Source organism: Palaemon carinicauda, chromosome 15, assembly GCF_036898095.1.
Source record: "Palaemon carinicauda isolate YSFRI2023 chromosome 15, ASM3689809v2, whole genome shotgun sequence".
Taxonomy (NCBI): domain Eukaryota; kingdom Metazoa; phylum Arthropoda; class Malacostraca; order Decapoda; family Palaemonidae; genus Palaemon; species Palaemon carinicauda.
Genome location: NC_090739.1, coordinates 63,175,574 through 63,188,736, shown reverse-complemented (window position 1 = coordinate 63,188,736; position 13,163 = coordinate 63,175,574).

Below are 13,163 nucleotides of genomic sequence, written 5' to 3'. Positions count from 1 at the left end.
ACCAGAGAAAGTTAAAGCATGGAATGCAGAGGTTACTACCCTCACGCGAGCACCCTAAGGGCGTCGTGTATAAAGAAAGGGTGTGAAAACCACTATTCACAGGTCATCTTCCATTTAGATCAATCCTTCCTCAAAAGGGGGGAGCCGCCCCAACGGCACCAACCTAACTCACCTGATCCACTCAGCGACGCCTGCCTCGAGCGCCCTCTACACATCCTTCTGTTGGACTTGTACTACGACGGTTGCTTTATTTTGTGTCTCGTTTTTCGCTGAGTTTTTGTGGCTTTCTTCATCATGACTGAAGCTCTCCTTACTCCTGCACTTAAGATTGTTTTGACAGTTTTTCTAGTACCGGGCAAGTAGTGTTAAGTAATAGGAAGTGTTTTTTAATACGTTCGGCCTTGTGCCTTCCGTGGTCCACGCGGCCATTTTTATTGTGTACACTCAGTGCGTTTTCTATTTGCTTTTTGTTGCCCTTTTGGTACTGTTATCTGTTAGGTTCATTAATCTTAAGTAATTTTATTTTAATCTTACTTTAAGATTGTAGGCTCCATGCCTTTGTTTGAACCGTTTATCTTTATGTGTGGTACTTATTAGTCGTTTACAAGTCCGTTTCTGTTAACGAAAAATAGCGTTCGGGGTTTCAATACAGTTTAGTACCGCCAATTCGGTAGGTCTTTTATTATTATAATTTTTTGACTGTATTCCCCTTTCGCTATTCTTTGATAGTCTTTTATTGTTATTTTCGGACAGATGTGCTTTATTTTTGAGGTTCGTGCTTGTTAGATTGACCGTCGTAACCGACGAGTCCAAGAGAATGGAATTCCCGTTTTCTTTCTTATAGACTCGGGAGCCCATTCTCTCTGTCTCACTTAAGGGATGACTACGTTATAGACGTGATTGTTTTAAGGTTACGACGATCTTTCTTGGCTTATAGTTGGTGTTAGATCCGTGTCGTGTTAGAATCGCTTTAGGTATCGGCCTGCCTTGCACAGCCTTATGCCCCCCCCCCCCCTTAGTTCCACTCTCTCCTCGCTCCGGCCTGGGAGTTGGGTCGGAACATTATTCATACTCCGCCGTGAGTTACGAAAGGCCCCACCTAACCTTAAGGTTCTGATTAGTTCTTGCTGCGTCTTGGAGAACCTTATCAACTTCTTCCTGGGGGAACAGGGTTTTACCCCACCAGGAAGAGGTAATGAGCCTGTTGGGCTCATGCCGAATAGAGGCTTCAGCGAAAACATGCTTCCGACAATTAGTTCTCGCCGTCCAGAAGTCATGTAGGTCCGACTGGAACGACTGCAGGAGGTTCTTCGCCTGCACCCGGAAGAGAGGTTCATCACTATACTGTATGAGGAGGCAATGAGCTCTGAGGAAACTACGGAGTTAAGAGTTCTTGCCAGCCGGTTGTTCGATTCGAATTCCACTTTCAATAAGTGGTCCGTTATCTTAGGGAGTCTCTCCGAGAAGAGAGAGGAAGCGCAGTCTGGGTCTAACTTACCCACCGTGAACGTAGAGGAAGCCTCGTTCCAGTGCGCCGAGGTGCCAGGGACGAGGAGAGAGGTGGGATCTGTTTCCTTAAGGGACGGCATGGGAATGCCATCCTTAACTGACTGAATAGTTAATTCCGCGATTTTATCAGTAAGCGGGGAAGGGATGGATGGAGGAGTGATAAAGATGGTATACACTCCTTTGTGGGGGGTTTGTTTGGAATTACGGCAACCCCATTCCGCCAGAGTACGGGCCCAGACAGCTTGGGCCTGCTCCTTTGGGAAGATAACCGTCTCCTTTGAGACCTTGTCCATCCGCACTAAGGCATGTTCACGTAAGCGAACAAAGCCATTGAAGGGGAACTGGAGACCTGGAGGAAAAAACTCCAGATCCTCGAGAGGGCGGGTCCCTAACCCTTCAAGTGTAAGCGTGCCATCCAAATAAGGGGCATGCAATGCGCACCTCCAAGGGTTATTTTTATCGAAGGGTGGAAGCTTCGATGCGTCAGGAACTGGGGACGGTGCAGGGTGAGACATGTCTCTTATGAGGCTAGCCACCATTTCCTTCAGCTCTGCTATGACCCCGGAGTGTCGTTGCAGCTTCGTCTCCACCATGTCCTGTATGGATTCTAAGGTTAGTTGGCTGTCCGAGGAGCTACCTACAGCGGAAGCCTTAGATTTAGTGGACTTACCTTATAACTAAAAAAGAATTAATCCATTCCCACCCTCTGAAAAAACACCTAAAAACAGTATATTACAGTGGAAAAATATGTTTTTTGGGGTCAAGCCATGGCGTCCTGATGGAAGGTTCCTTTTTGGTAGCTTCCTTGGGTAAATAACTACTAGATATTCCCAGAGAATTTAACCACAGGTTATCACAGAATTCTAACTTCTGGAGCGAGTATCCTAAAGGTTTCCCTTTAAGACATCGTATATCAACAGGGGACGCATGTATTAACGCGCCACATAGCTATCTGCACCCCACACAGAGTTAACACTTCGATGTGGAGGAGCGGAGAATAGCTGGGGAGCCGTTCCACAGCTAATCTCGTCCGTGGCTACTTTTGGTACTCGAAACGTAAACAAACGGGTACCATTGCTAAATGACGTCACGTCCGTCCTGATCCTTCGCATAGTAGCTTGCCTTACTAAGACGGATTTTCCCTGTGCTAATTTCATCGAATTGCATCTTCGCTATGTCTCTACCCTCGGCCTCGCCTTCCTCTGGAAAGTTGAGTACCAGGTTCCAGTATTGTTTAAATAAGCTCTGACCGTAAAGTAACTTTTACTTTTCGAGATATTTTATGTTTTTTGGCAGAGCTGTGCTGCTACCGGACCCGCCATTTTATGGCGTCGCTGTTACTTTGCATCCATTATTTAGCTAGCCTGAACAGCTTATTCCGGCCTTATCAACTAATTGATACTATTAGTTATTTAGTCTTCATAGCTAGGTACTTTATATATCATGTTTTGACGCTTATTATCGGTCATCGCCTGACCCCATACTAGATCGCTAGCTTAGCCCCTAGGCCAGAGCGCCTATCATCAGTGTTCATGCATGATATATTACAGTGATCCTAGGTTAAGTTATGAAGATAGTGGCATTATTTTATGATACTGTTTACTGTGATGCAAGTGTTTTTGCCTTCAGGGACCATATAGGGGATAGGTTTGATAGTGTGCCTTTCTAACCTAACCTAAATGTAGGACCCCTATATGCTCCCTTCACCCCCTGCCTTAGGGCATTCCCTCTGTGTAGCCTTGCTCCCCCTACCACGTAAGGGGATCAAGTTCATACCAGAGTACCTATCGCTTCTCTGTCCTCCCTAAGGGAATGATCCCCCCTTAGGGCTGCGTCCGAGAATGAGGAACGGCCTGCCCTTCCTCAATTGCTGAGGTTAGGTTACCTGACCTTCCTTGCAATTGCGATACGTCCTCCAACCTTCCTAGCTTAGGGTGTAACATCCCTGCTCTAGGTTAGGCCTTGGGGGGAGCTAGTTCTGTGCCTTGCTTGAAACGGTACCCATGCACCGTTCTCAGCCAGGCTGCCTACCTTAGGCTAGGGAGCGTCCTCCCTTCCTTGGTGGCCGCTTTGGTACAGAGCCTCCCCTATGGAAGACCCTGCTTCTTCTCCCCTCCCCTCCTATCCCTTGTATGGCTTAGCCTATACTTAGGTTAGCCTATACCCATCTGTCCCCTGTCCTACAACTCCTCCTTAGGGTGGAGTGACAGGACTATCTTGAGTCACATTGTGCAGTCCGCTCTGGTACATATACCCTTCATAGTGTCCTATGGGGTTAGCCACTGGATGCGTTTTGTCCGCAGGGGTTCTCCCCCCTCTTGGGTGTTCCCTAGCCCTCCCTTGGGCTACTCTGGCTCCCGGCCGCCTGCGGCCCACTGCCATTGGGTGATAGGGCTAGCCCCTATCATGGGTACACCCATTCAGGTGGAATGCCTTGGGGTTCGTGTCCTTACCCCTACATCCCTCCTTCTGTCTCTTTTTACTGTCCTGGTGCTGGTCCCTTGCCGCCTCCACTGTCGGCGATACCGCCCTCCCCCTTGGTGACACATCCTTGTTCCCCCCCCTGGCCGACAGTCCTCCGTGTGCCGGAGGGCTGCCGCCTCCCGTTGGTTTACAGCCGATGGCCTACCCTCATACCTACTAGCTTCGGTCGTCCGTCCATCGGGCCGGCCCCCGGCATGCCAGCATCCACTGCCGGCGGTCCGGTTTTGCTATAGCTTATCCTTTGTCCCTGTCACCAAGCCGGCAGCCTTCGACTGCCGGAGCCGCCGCTGTGCCGGCGGCCGCCATCCTGGCATTACTCCTGACTTCTCTATATGTCTTCCCTAATGCCAGAAACTCTGCTGGAGCGGTCTCCGGCGTGCTGCCGGTCTGCCGGCGCATTCCAGAGGCGCCAAGACACTTGCACCCCTTCTCCTAGCTATCAACACCATGCTGATAGCCCTACTTTGCAACCAGATGGTTTGACTACATAAATAGATAGGTATTGTCTTACCGTTCTATCAGTAGCCGTGCTGTCTTCTTGCATATCACAAATTTCCAGCATGCTGTGTGTATCTTAGCACGGCTGGTTGCCGGAAACCGTTACCCTATGGGGTCTTCTACACCCCCATTTAATGGTCTGAGTGATCTCAGTCCCAGTTTTATATCTTAGGCAATTCCTACTAGAATTCCCTTTGCCTCCCTGGCAATCTATGGAGAATTCTGCCTTGTGTCCTCGGCCACAAACAAATTGCCTATAGATAAGGTTACGGTAACCAGCCAGGCGGGTTACATGGAGTGTGTGTCTATCTACTTCATTTCCCGCTCCACTCTGTAACATCACAATGTTAATAATCACTTAAGATTAATTTAAAAATTAACCTTTTAATATTTAACTTTAGAATATGTCATTAGTATGACTTCCTCATACTCATGTTCTCTTTCTCTTACAGGAGGAGTACGTGAAATGCGACCACGGCTTCTGTGGAGTGAAGTGCCCGCACTTCTACGGGCACACGACGTGTAGGACCCACGCCCCTTGCGCCAACAAGAAAGGCGATCTGAAGTTTTGGGACCCGCAGAACTGTACAGTCTGCAAGGACCGCCTGGTCGAGGCGTTCAACAATCCTCCTTCAGCGGAGGTTAGGGACGCTTCTCGAGAGAAGCTACGCAAGTGGGTGCGTGGCTTCCAAAAGAACGCCACCGGACCATACCTTGCCACCAAGGACTTGAGGGCCTTGCTTTTCCCGAAGGCATCCCCAGACTCTGTGGTCCCCAAGGATCAGATCCCCACTGTCCAGATAACGGTGGAACCTGACGTAGTCATGGCTCAGTCCATGCACGAGTGCCGTTTGGATGCCGACAACGCGGAACGTATGTCGGAAGTGTCGGAGAACACGGAAAGGAACCTCATGGGCGAAGAACTGGACTATGAGGAAGACCAGGTGGAATACCCTGAGTCGGAGCAGGAGGTCGCTCCACCTTCCACCCCCACACCGACTCCTACACTGACGGATGTTTCTCTCCCGTCTACATCCGCTACCCCAGATCCCACCCCATCCAACACCCAGGAGATGTTTCGAATGCTCGAGGCTCTCATGGATAAGAAGCTCCGTGAGACACACAAGTTCTTCAAGTCCAACATGGGAAGTTCGAAGCAGCCGAAAAGGATTTCGGTTAAGGACCTCCCTGCATGCTCAGATACCAACCCCTAGAGGTATGCCGAGCACATGCCAATTACAACGGGCAAGATCTTCATCAGCGAAAAGATCGGCTCGATTGTACTGGAAGAAGTGGAATTCTTCCCGAACTTTGAGGCTTATCCGGACTGTTACGTCCGACTTCGATCTGAACCTGCCTCTAAAGAAGAGACCGAACCAAAGGAGGTGATTCTGTTCGATCTCGCGAAGGCCCAGGCTATGCTGGCCAATTCAGTAAAAAGTAGGGGCTTTACCTGCTCGAAACTTCCGGCGCTTAGCAAGAGGCACCCTACCTACATCGCACCAGACGATGCGACCCTCCCCTTCTTGAAAAAGGCCTTCACTGCGGTTCATAAAGCAGTGGAAGAAGGAAAACCTTGCCCTGCACTGGAGGAGTGCAGACCCTTCTCCCTGACTACTCCCCCCGATGTTAGACACTGGAAAGATGTCCAGCATACATTCGTGGTAGGAAAACTAGAACCTGACGTCGCTGGCCGTCAGTTTAACGAAGACCTCCCGAAACTTAATGTCCATATCCTTCGTCGGGAACATGACACGAAGGAAAGGCTCGCCGCATCCATGTCCCTCCAGGTACAGCTCGACGTCATGGCCGGTGACACTAGGGTCCCTGACTACTACAAGGTTCTCGCCAAAACACATTTGGCGACCGTAGTAAAAGATCTGTACAGCTTCACTAAGGCTCGTAGAGCCTGTCGTGAATTCGTGTTCTCAAATGCTACAGTGAGACATGAACCCCGGAGGCTGATTTCCTCCAACATCTGGGGTAAGCACCTCTTTCCTTCCTCCCTTGTGAAAGAGATCACCGACAAGGCTGCCACGGAGAACAGGAACCTTCTCCATAAGTGGGGCATGTCAAAGAAAAGAAAATCCTCTCAGGACGACGGCCCTCAACCTAAGAGGAAACCCACTAAGCCAAAACCTCAGCAACGTCAACAGAGACGGCAGTTTCCGGGATCCGCTACTCCCCAAGTGGCAGCTCAGCCACAGCAGACCTTTCAGCTGGTCACCCAACCGGTCTTGTCACAGTCGCCGGTTTTCACCCCTGCTTTCGAGCAACAGTCAACTACCTTTCGTCCCAAAGGTAGAGGCTCAAACAGAGGTGCAGGCAGAGACGCATCTCGCCGTCCCTCCAGAGGCAGAGGAGGAAGGGGAGCTAGCGGCCGAGGCAGTAAACCCTCGGGAAACCAGAAGCAATGAAGTGCTTCCGGTGGGAGGAAGACTCCGCCAATTCCAGGATCGTTGGACCTTCGATCCCTGGGCACACAGCATCGTCAAGAAGGGTCTAGGCTGGAGCTGGACTCAACCACCCCAAACCTTCCAGCAGTTCTTCAAACAATCAACCCCCCTTCTGGAAGAATATGTCCTAGATCTCTTGAACAAGAAGGTGATAAGGAGGGTAAAGTCAACCAGGTTCCAAGGGAGATTGTTTTGCGTCCCCAAGAAGGACTCCGACAAACTCAGAGTCATTCTAGACTTATCCCCCCTCAACAAGTTCATAGCGAACAACAAGTTCAAGATGCTGACTCTTCAACAGATAAGGACCCTTCTGCCTCAAGGTTCCTACACGGTCTCCATAGACCTGGCGGATGCCTACTGGCACGTTCCAATGAACCACCACGCTTCCTCCTACCTAGGATTTCGACTCCAAAGGAAAAGCTACGCTCTCAGGGCCATGCCCTTCGGCCTCAATCTGGCCCCACGGATCTTCACAAAGCTGGCAGACGCCATCGTTCAACAGCTTCCCCTCCGCGGCGTCCAGGTGATGGCCTACCTCGACGACTGGCTGGTCTGGGCTCCATCGCCCGAAGATTGTCTAAGATCCTGCAACAAAGTTACCCAGTTCCTAGAACACCTGGGATTCAAGATAAACAGAAAGAAATCTCGCCTCTCTCCAGCTCAGAAGTTCCAATGGTTAGGAATCCAGTGGAATCTTCAGTCACACCGCCTTTCCATCCCCCAGAAGAAAAGGAAGGAAATAGCAGGGTCTGTCAAAAGACTGCTGAAATCCAAACGGATCTCAAGACGTCAGCAGGAACGAGTTCTAGGCTCTCTACAATTCGCCTCAGTGACAAACCCAGTGCTAAGTGCACAGCTAAAGGATGCCGCAGGAGTCTGGAGACGTTCCGCATCCATCGCTCGAAGAGATCTCAAGAGACGGCTCCCAAACAGACTTCGGTTACTCCTAAAGCCGTGGTCGGAAGCAAAGGCCCTGAAAAGGTCCATCCCTCTTCAACACCCACCTCCATCACTCAACATCCACACGGACACTTCGCTGGAGGGTTGGGGAGGTCACTCCCACCAAAAACAAGCTCAAGGAACATGGTCTCCCCTATTCAAGACGTTTCACATCAACATCTTGGAGGCCATGGCGGTCCTTCTAACTCTGAAGAAACTTTCCCCGCCTCCCTCGATCCATATTCGTCTAACCCTGGACAACTCGGTGGTAGTTCGATGTCTCAATCGCCAAGGCTCAAGATCGCCCCAGATAAATCAGGTGCTTCTCCCAATCTTCCGTCTGGCAGCGAAGAAGAAATGGCACCTGTCTGCAGTTCATCTACAAGGATTCCGCAACGTGACGGCGGACGCTCTATCTCGAACAAGCCCGATAGAGTCGGAATGGTCTCTAGACGCAAGATCCTTCTCCTTCATCTCTCACCAAGTCCCAGAACTTCAGATCGATCTCTTCGCAACGAGCGACAACAATCAACTTCCTCGATATGTGGCCCCGTACGAGGACCCCAAGGCAGAAGCAGTGGACGCCATGTCACTGGATTGGAACAGATGGTCCAGGATCTACCTGTTCCCTCCCACCAACCTTCTGCTAAAAGTCCTCTCCAAACTGAGAACCTTCAAAGGAACAGCGGCCCTAGTGGCTCCCAAGTGGCCCCAGAGCGACTGGTACCCCCTAGTCCTGGAGCTACAACCCACGCTGATCCCTCTCCCGGGCCCAGTTCTCTCCCAGCAAGTACAGAAGTCGACTGTTTTCGCTTCATCATCGAAAGTCAGGGACCTTCATCTCATGATTTTCTCTCCCTAGCCGTGAAGAAAAGGTTTGGGATCTCGAAGAAAAGTCTAGACTTCCTCGAGGAATACAAGACCGAATCCACACGACGGCAATACGAATCATCCTGGAGAAAATGGGTCTCATTCGTCAAGGCGAAAAATCCTACGGAAATCACCATCGATTTTTGCATGTCCTTCTTCATTCACCTTCATGGACAGGGCTTAGCAGCCAACACGATTTCTACTTGCAAATCGGCCTTGACTAGACCACTACTGTACGCCTTCCAGATTGATCTGTCCAGCGACATCTTCAATAAACTGCTGAAGGCATGCGCTCGTCTACGCCCAGCACCCCCTCCAAAACCTATCTCCTGGTCCCTGGACAAGGTGCTCCATTTTGCCTCCAACTTGGACAACGATTCGTGCCCTCTCAAGGATCTGACTCAAAAGGTTATATTTCTTTTTGCTCTTGCCTCAGGAGCCCGAGTCAGCGAAATAGTGGCATTATCAAGGGACGAGGGTCACATTCTGTTTACAGACTCAGGAGACCTTACCCTCTTCCCGGATCCGACGTTTCTCGCTAAAAACGAACTACCCACCAAAAGATGGGGCCCTTGAAGAATCTGCCCCCTGAAAGAAGATGCCTCTATATGTCCAGTAGAGAGCCTCAAGGTCTATCTTCGTAGAACTTCTGACTTTGGTGGAGGCCAACTCTTCAAAGGAGAAACATCGGGTAGCGACCTGTCACTGAAACAACTAAGAGCGAAAATCACCTACTTCATTTGCAGAGCGGATCCTGACAGTTCACCCGCAGGTCATGATCCTAGAAAAGTCGCATCGTCTCTGAATTTCTTTCAGAGCATGAATTTTGAAAGCCTCAAGAGTTTCACAGGCTGGAAATCCTCGCGTGTTTTCTTCAAGCATTACGCGAAACAAGTGCATGAAGTCAAACATTTTGTGGTAGCCGCAGGTAGTGTTATGAAACCTGCACCTAACTCTGCATAGAACAGTGAGTTACTTGGTACTCTAACTCCTCGGGTGCCTATGTTGACCCTCGTGTGATACGTAGTGAATTCAGAGACACTTAGTGTTTTTTCATAGACTGTTCTTTCCCAAGGTGAAATGTCATAGTCGTCACATGAGTGCCGCATGCCTAGAGCATGATGTGTTTTTCCTTATTAAAGACTGATGTTCCTCTGGAACCTGTGCCTTCTAATAATTTGAAATTTTCTTTCAGATTCAAGAGCGAAGTCTTTCATTACTATGTACATTATAATTTATTGTAAATTACTTTTACATCCCTTATTGCATTTATTTACCATATTCTGCAATTGTGAAATAAAATTTCTATTTTATTACTTGTGCGTCTCAATCCGCTCCTACTTATACTATGAAATACATGGTTGTCATAGTTTCATTATCCCCTCTTTTTTTCTTTATAAAAATAATGAAGATAATTGGTTCAATCCATATTATATACTCACCTATGCTATGTAATATTCCTAACTGAATACTTACTTGCGCTATACCTTTGAGACCAGACTGTTCTCTTTTCACAATATACAGTGCCTAACCACCACTTGTCTGTCATTGAGAATGTTCCTATATGAATATCAACCATTCTGTCTTGTCTCCGAGTTCTTCACGTTCTCCCCGCAAGGTGGGTAGCCCTTCAAGAACCACTTTGATCCTCAGCATGGTCCGTTGGGACTTCTCTGCCAAGGGGAGCAGGAAGTTTCAGCCCCACGGAACTTCTATCAAGATTACCATGCTTACTCTATTCAAAGCCCTCGGCACTTACACTACAAGGGGAAAATCTACCACGATACATTGATTCTCTGGTATTCTTCCATCAGGACGCCATGGCTTGAGCCCAAAAAACGGATTTTGAGCGAAGCGAAAAATCTATTTTTGGGAGAGATAGCCATGGCGTCCTGATGGACCCTCCCTGCTACTTCGTCCAGCCTTTCAGGTCCCACCCTGTCCTGCTGTATCATGGTGATCGGCAAGCAACTGGCTTCAGGATGAGGACGGACGTGACGTCATTTAGCAATGGCGCCCGTTTGTTTACGTTTCGAGTACCAAAAGTAGCCACGGACGAGATTAGCTGTGGAACGGCTCCCCAGCTATTCTCCGCTCCTCCACATCGAAGTGTTAACTCTGTGTGGGATGCAGATAGCTATGTGGCGCGTTAATACATGCGTCCCCTGTTGATATACGATGTCTTAAAGGGAAACCTTTAGGATACTCGCTCCAGAAGTTAGAATTCTGTGATAACCTGTGGTTAAATTCTCTGGGAATACAGTATCTAGTAGTTACTTACCCAAGGAAGCTACCAAAAAGGAACCTTCCATCAGGACGCCATGGCTATCTCACCCAAAAATAGATTTTTCGCTTCGCTCAAAATCCGTTTTTAATTGTTCTAATTCCCATTCAATGCTCACAAAATAACAAATACATATGAACTGGTTATGATCTGCAATAAAATGTGACATTATTATAGAGTTCTTACCTTCGAGACAGACGGTAGCGGCTAACGGCGGTGTGTGCGGAGGAGGAGGGAGAGAGAAACACGTTCGGTACGCTACACTTTTGTAACACTACATAACATAACTTAAACTTTAAGTTTAACTTAAATGAAATTAGCTTACTGTACACACACTTAAAAATAAATGTTAATCTTACGTTACACTAAACTTAATTCTAATTTTGTTTTCATTTTCAATTTTTTACTTTCCTCCTTCCGGCTTGGTTCTTTTTGCCTCGCTTTTTGACTCACTTTCACCTTCATTTTTTGCCGGCCTTTTTGAAAGGAACTTATCTAGGGATGTTTGCTTTTGTCTCCCCCTTCAAAATGTTACGAAAATGACATACACAAGTGTCGTCACAAAAGACTAACGCACGAGCACACGCCACTCTCATGTTTTTCAATTATTTCATGCTTTATCTCGATTGTCATCATACGCTTTTTCTTTCATTACCCTTGTTTGCACTTGCTTGCTTTGGAACCATTGCTTATTCACTTAATTCTGTACTGATTAACGCAAAAAACACACAAAAAATGCAAACACTACGGCTGATACTCAGAGATAACTTTACGCAATGGAGATCCGACAGGAAAGACCGAGCGATGCTAGTCTCGTGAGCAGCCTTTTGCACACTCGGCCACCTGGCGGCCGCTTAGGGAACCGTCTCACATCCTCACATCTCAAATTTTTCTCGTATCTCGGGGCAAAAATTTACTCGAAATTTTACTTGTACAGTATCTCAAATTTCTTGTATGTTGGGACACTCGTATGTCGAGATATTACTGTATTCAAGTTCCAAGAGGTAGCATGCCAACTATTTCTTCCTGGATGAAGGTTATCCAGAATATCCTATGAGAGAGACTTTTCGAAACAAACTGAAAAGCGACTTTCCAGATACCTCCCTAAGTCTTCCGCAAAGGTCTACCATAGAAAGGATATTGCTCCACGCAGGCCTCTATTCCCCCCAATTGTAGACTTTTCAAGTATTCCTGAGGATCGAAAAGTCTCTGAGTCAGAACAGTAAAGGTTATCGCTAAGCCTTGATTCAAATCTTGAGGCTAAAAGGCATCATCCTCCCCTCATAGACCCCTGTTCTCCTCGAGAATTCAGTCCCCATCTTGGAATGTGATTTACATTCTTAGATCCCTCAGGATGACATCCTACAAACTCTTACATAGTCCTAACCCTATAACATGTCTTCCTTCTTGCCCTAGTTTCATCAAAGGTAAGTGGTTGGCACAGTTTATCTTGTCTTTTTCACACTCCAATGGGTTGAGAGAATTATCCTTCTCTTTTGTTCCCAAGTTTACTGTAAAGGTATATACATCATATGTGGGATCTTACTGCAACTTTGTGGTTTCACAAGAACCAAGAACATGTTCCAGAAACTCGTGATCTCTTTACCATCGATAAATCTCTGGACACCATCAAAGTGCGGACACCAGCTCAACTGATATAGCTCTCGAGGTTCCAACATCTGGGTCGGTTGCATCAGAAAAAGTGAATTAATCAGCCAGTATCTGTGGATCTAGGAGTACTCTCAATGACCATACCAGAATACAGGTGAGAATGACTTGTTTGTATCCATTGTTTCATATGTTGACATAATTCTCTTGATGCACATTCTTGCCAATGGATTAGAGGGAACTGATACTTCACCCGTGCCTCTTCAAAAGTTGGTTGGCCCGGCAAATTTGTATACTTCTATATTTTATTTTATGGCTATTCCTTAATGGTATGGAGCTCAAGGTGACATCCTCTTGACAGAGGCTTCCTTCCACCTAAGAAAAAAACTCATAAATTTTTAATACAATTTGTATTTTTCCTAGCTATATAAACCTGAGTCATTAATGCAAAGATCCTGCCTCATCCACCCCACAAGTCTTGACCAGGATAGAGTGAAGCTTGCCTCGCAGCAATT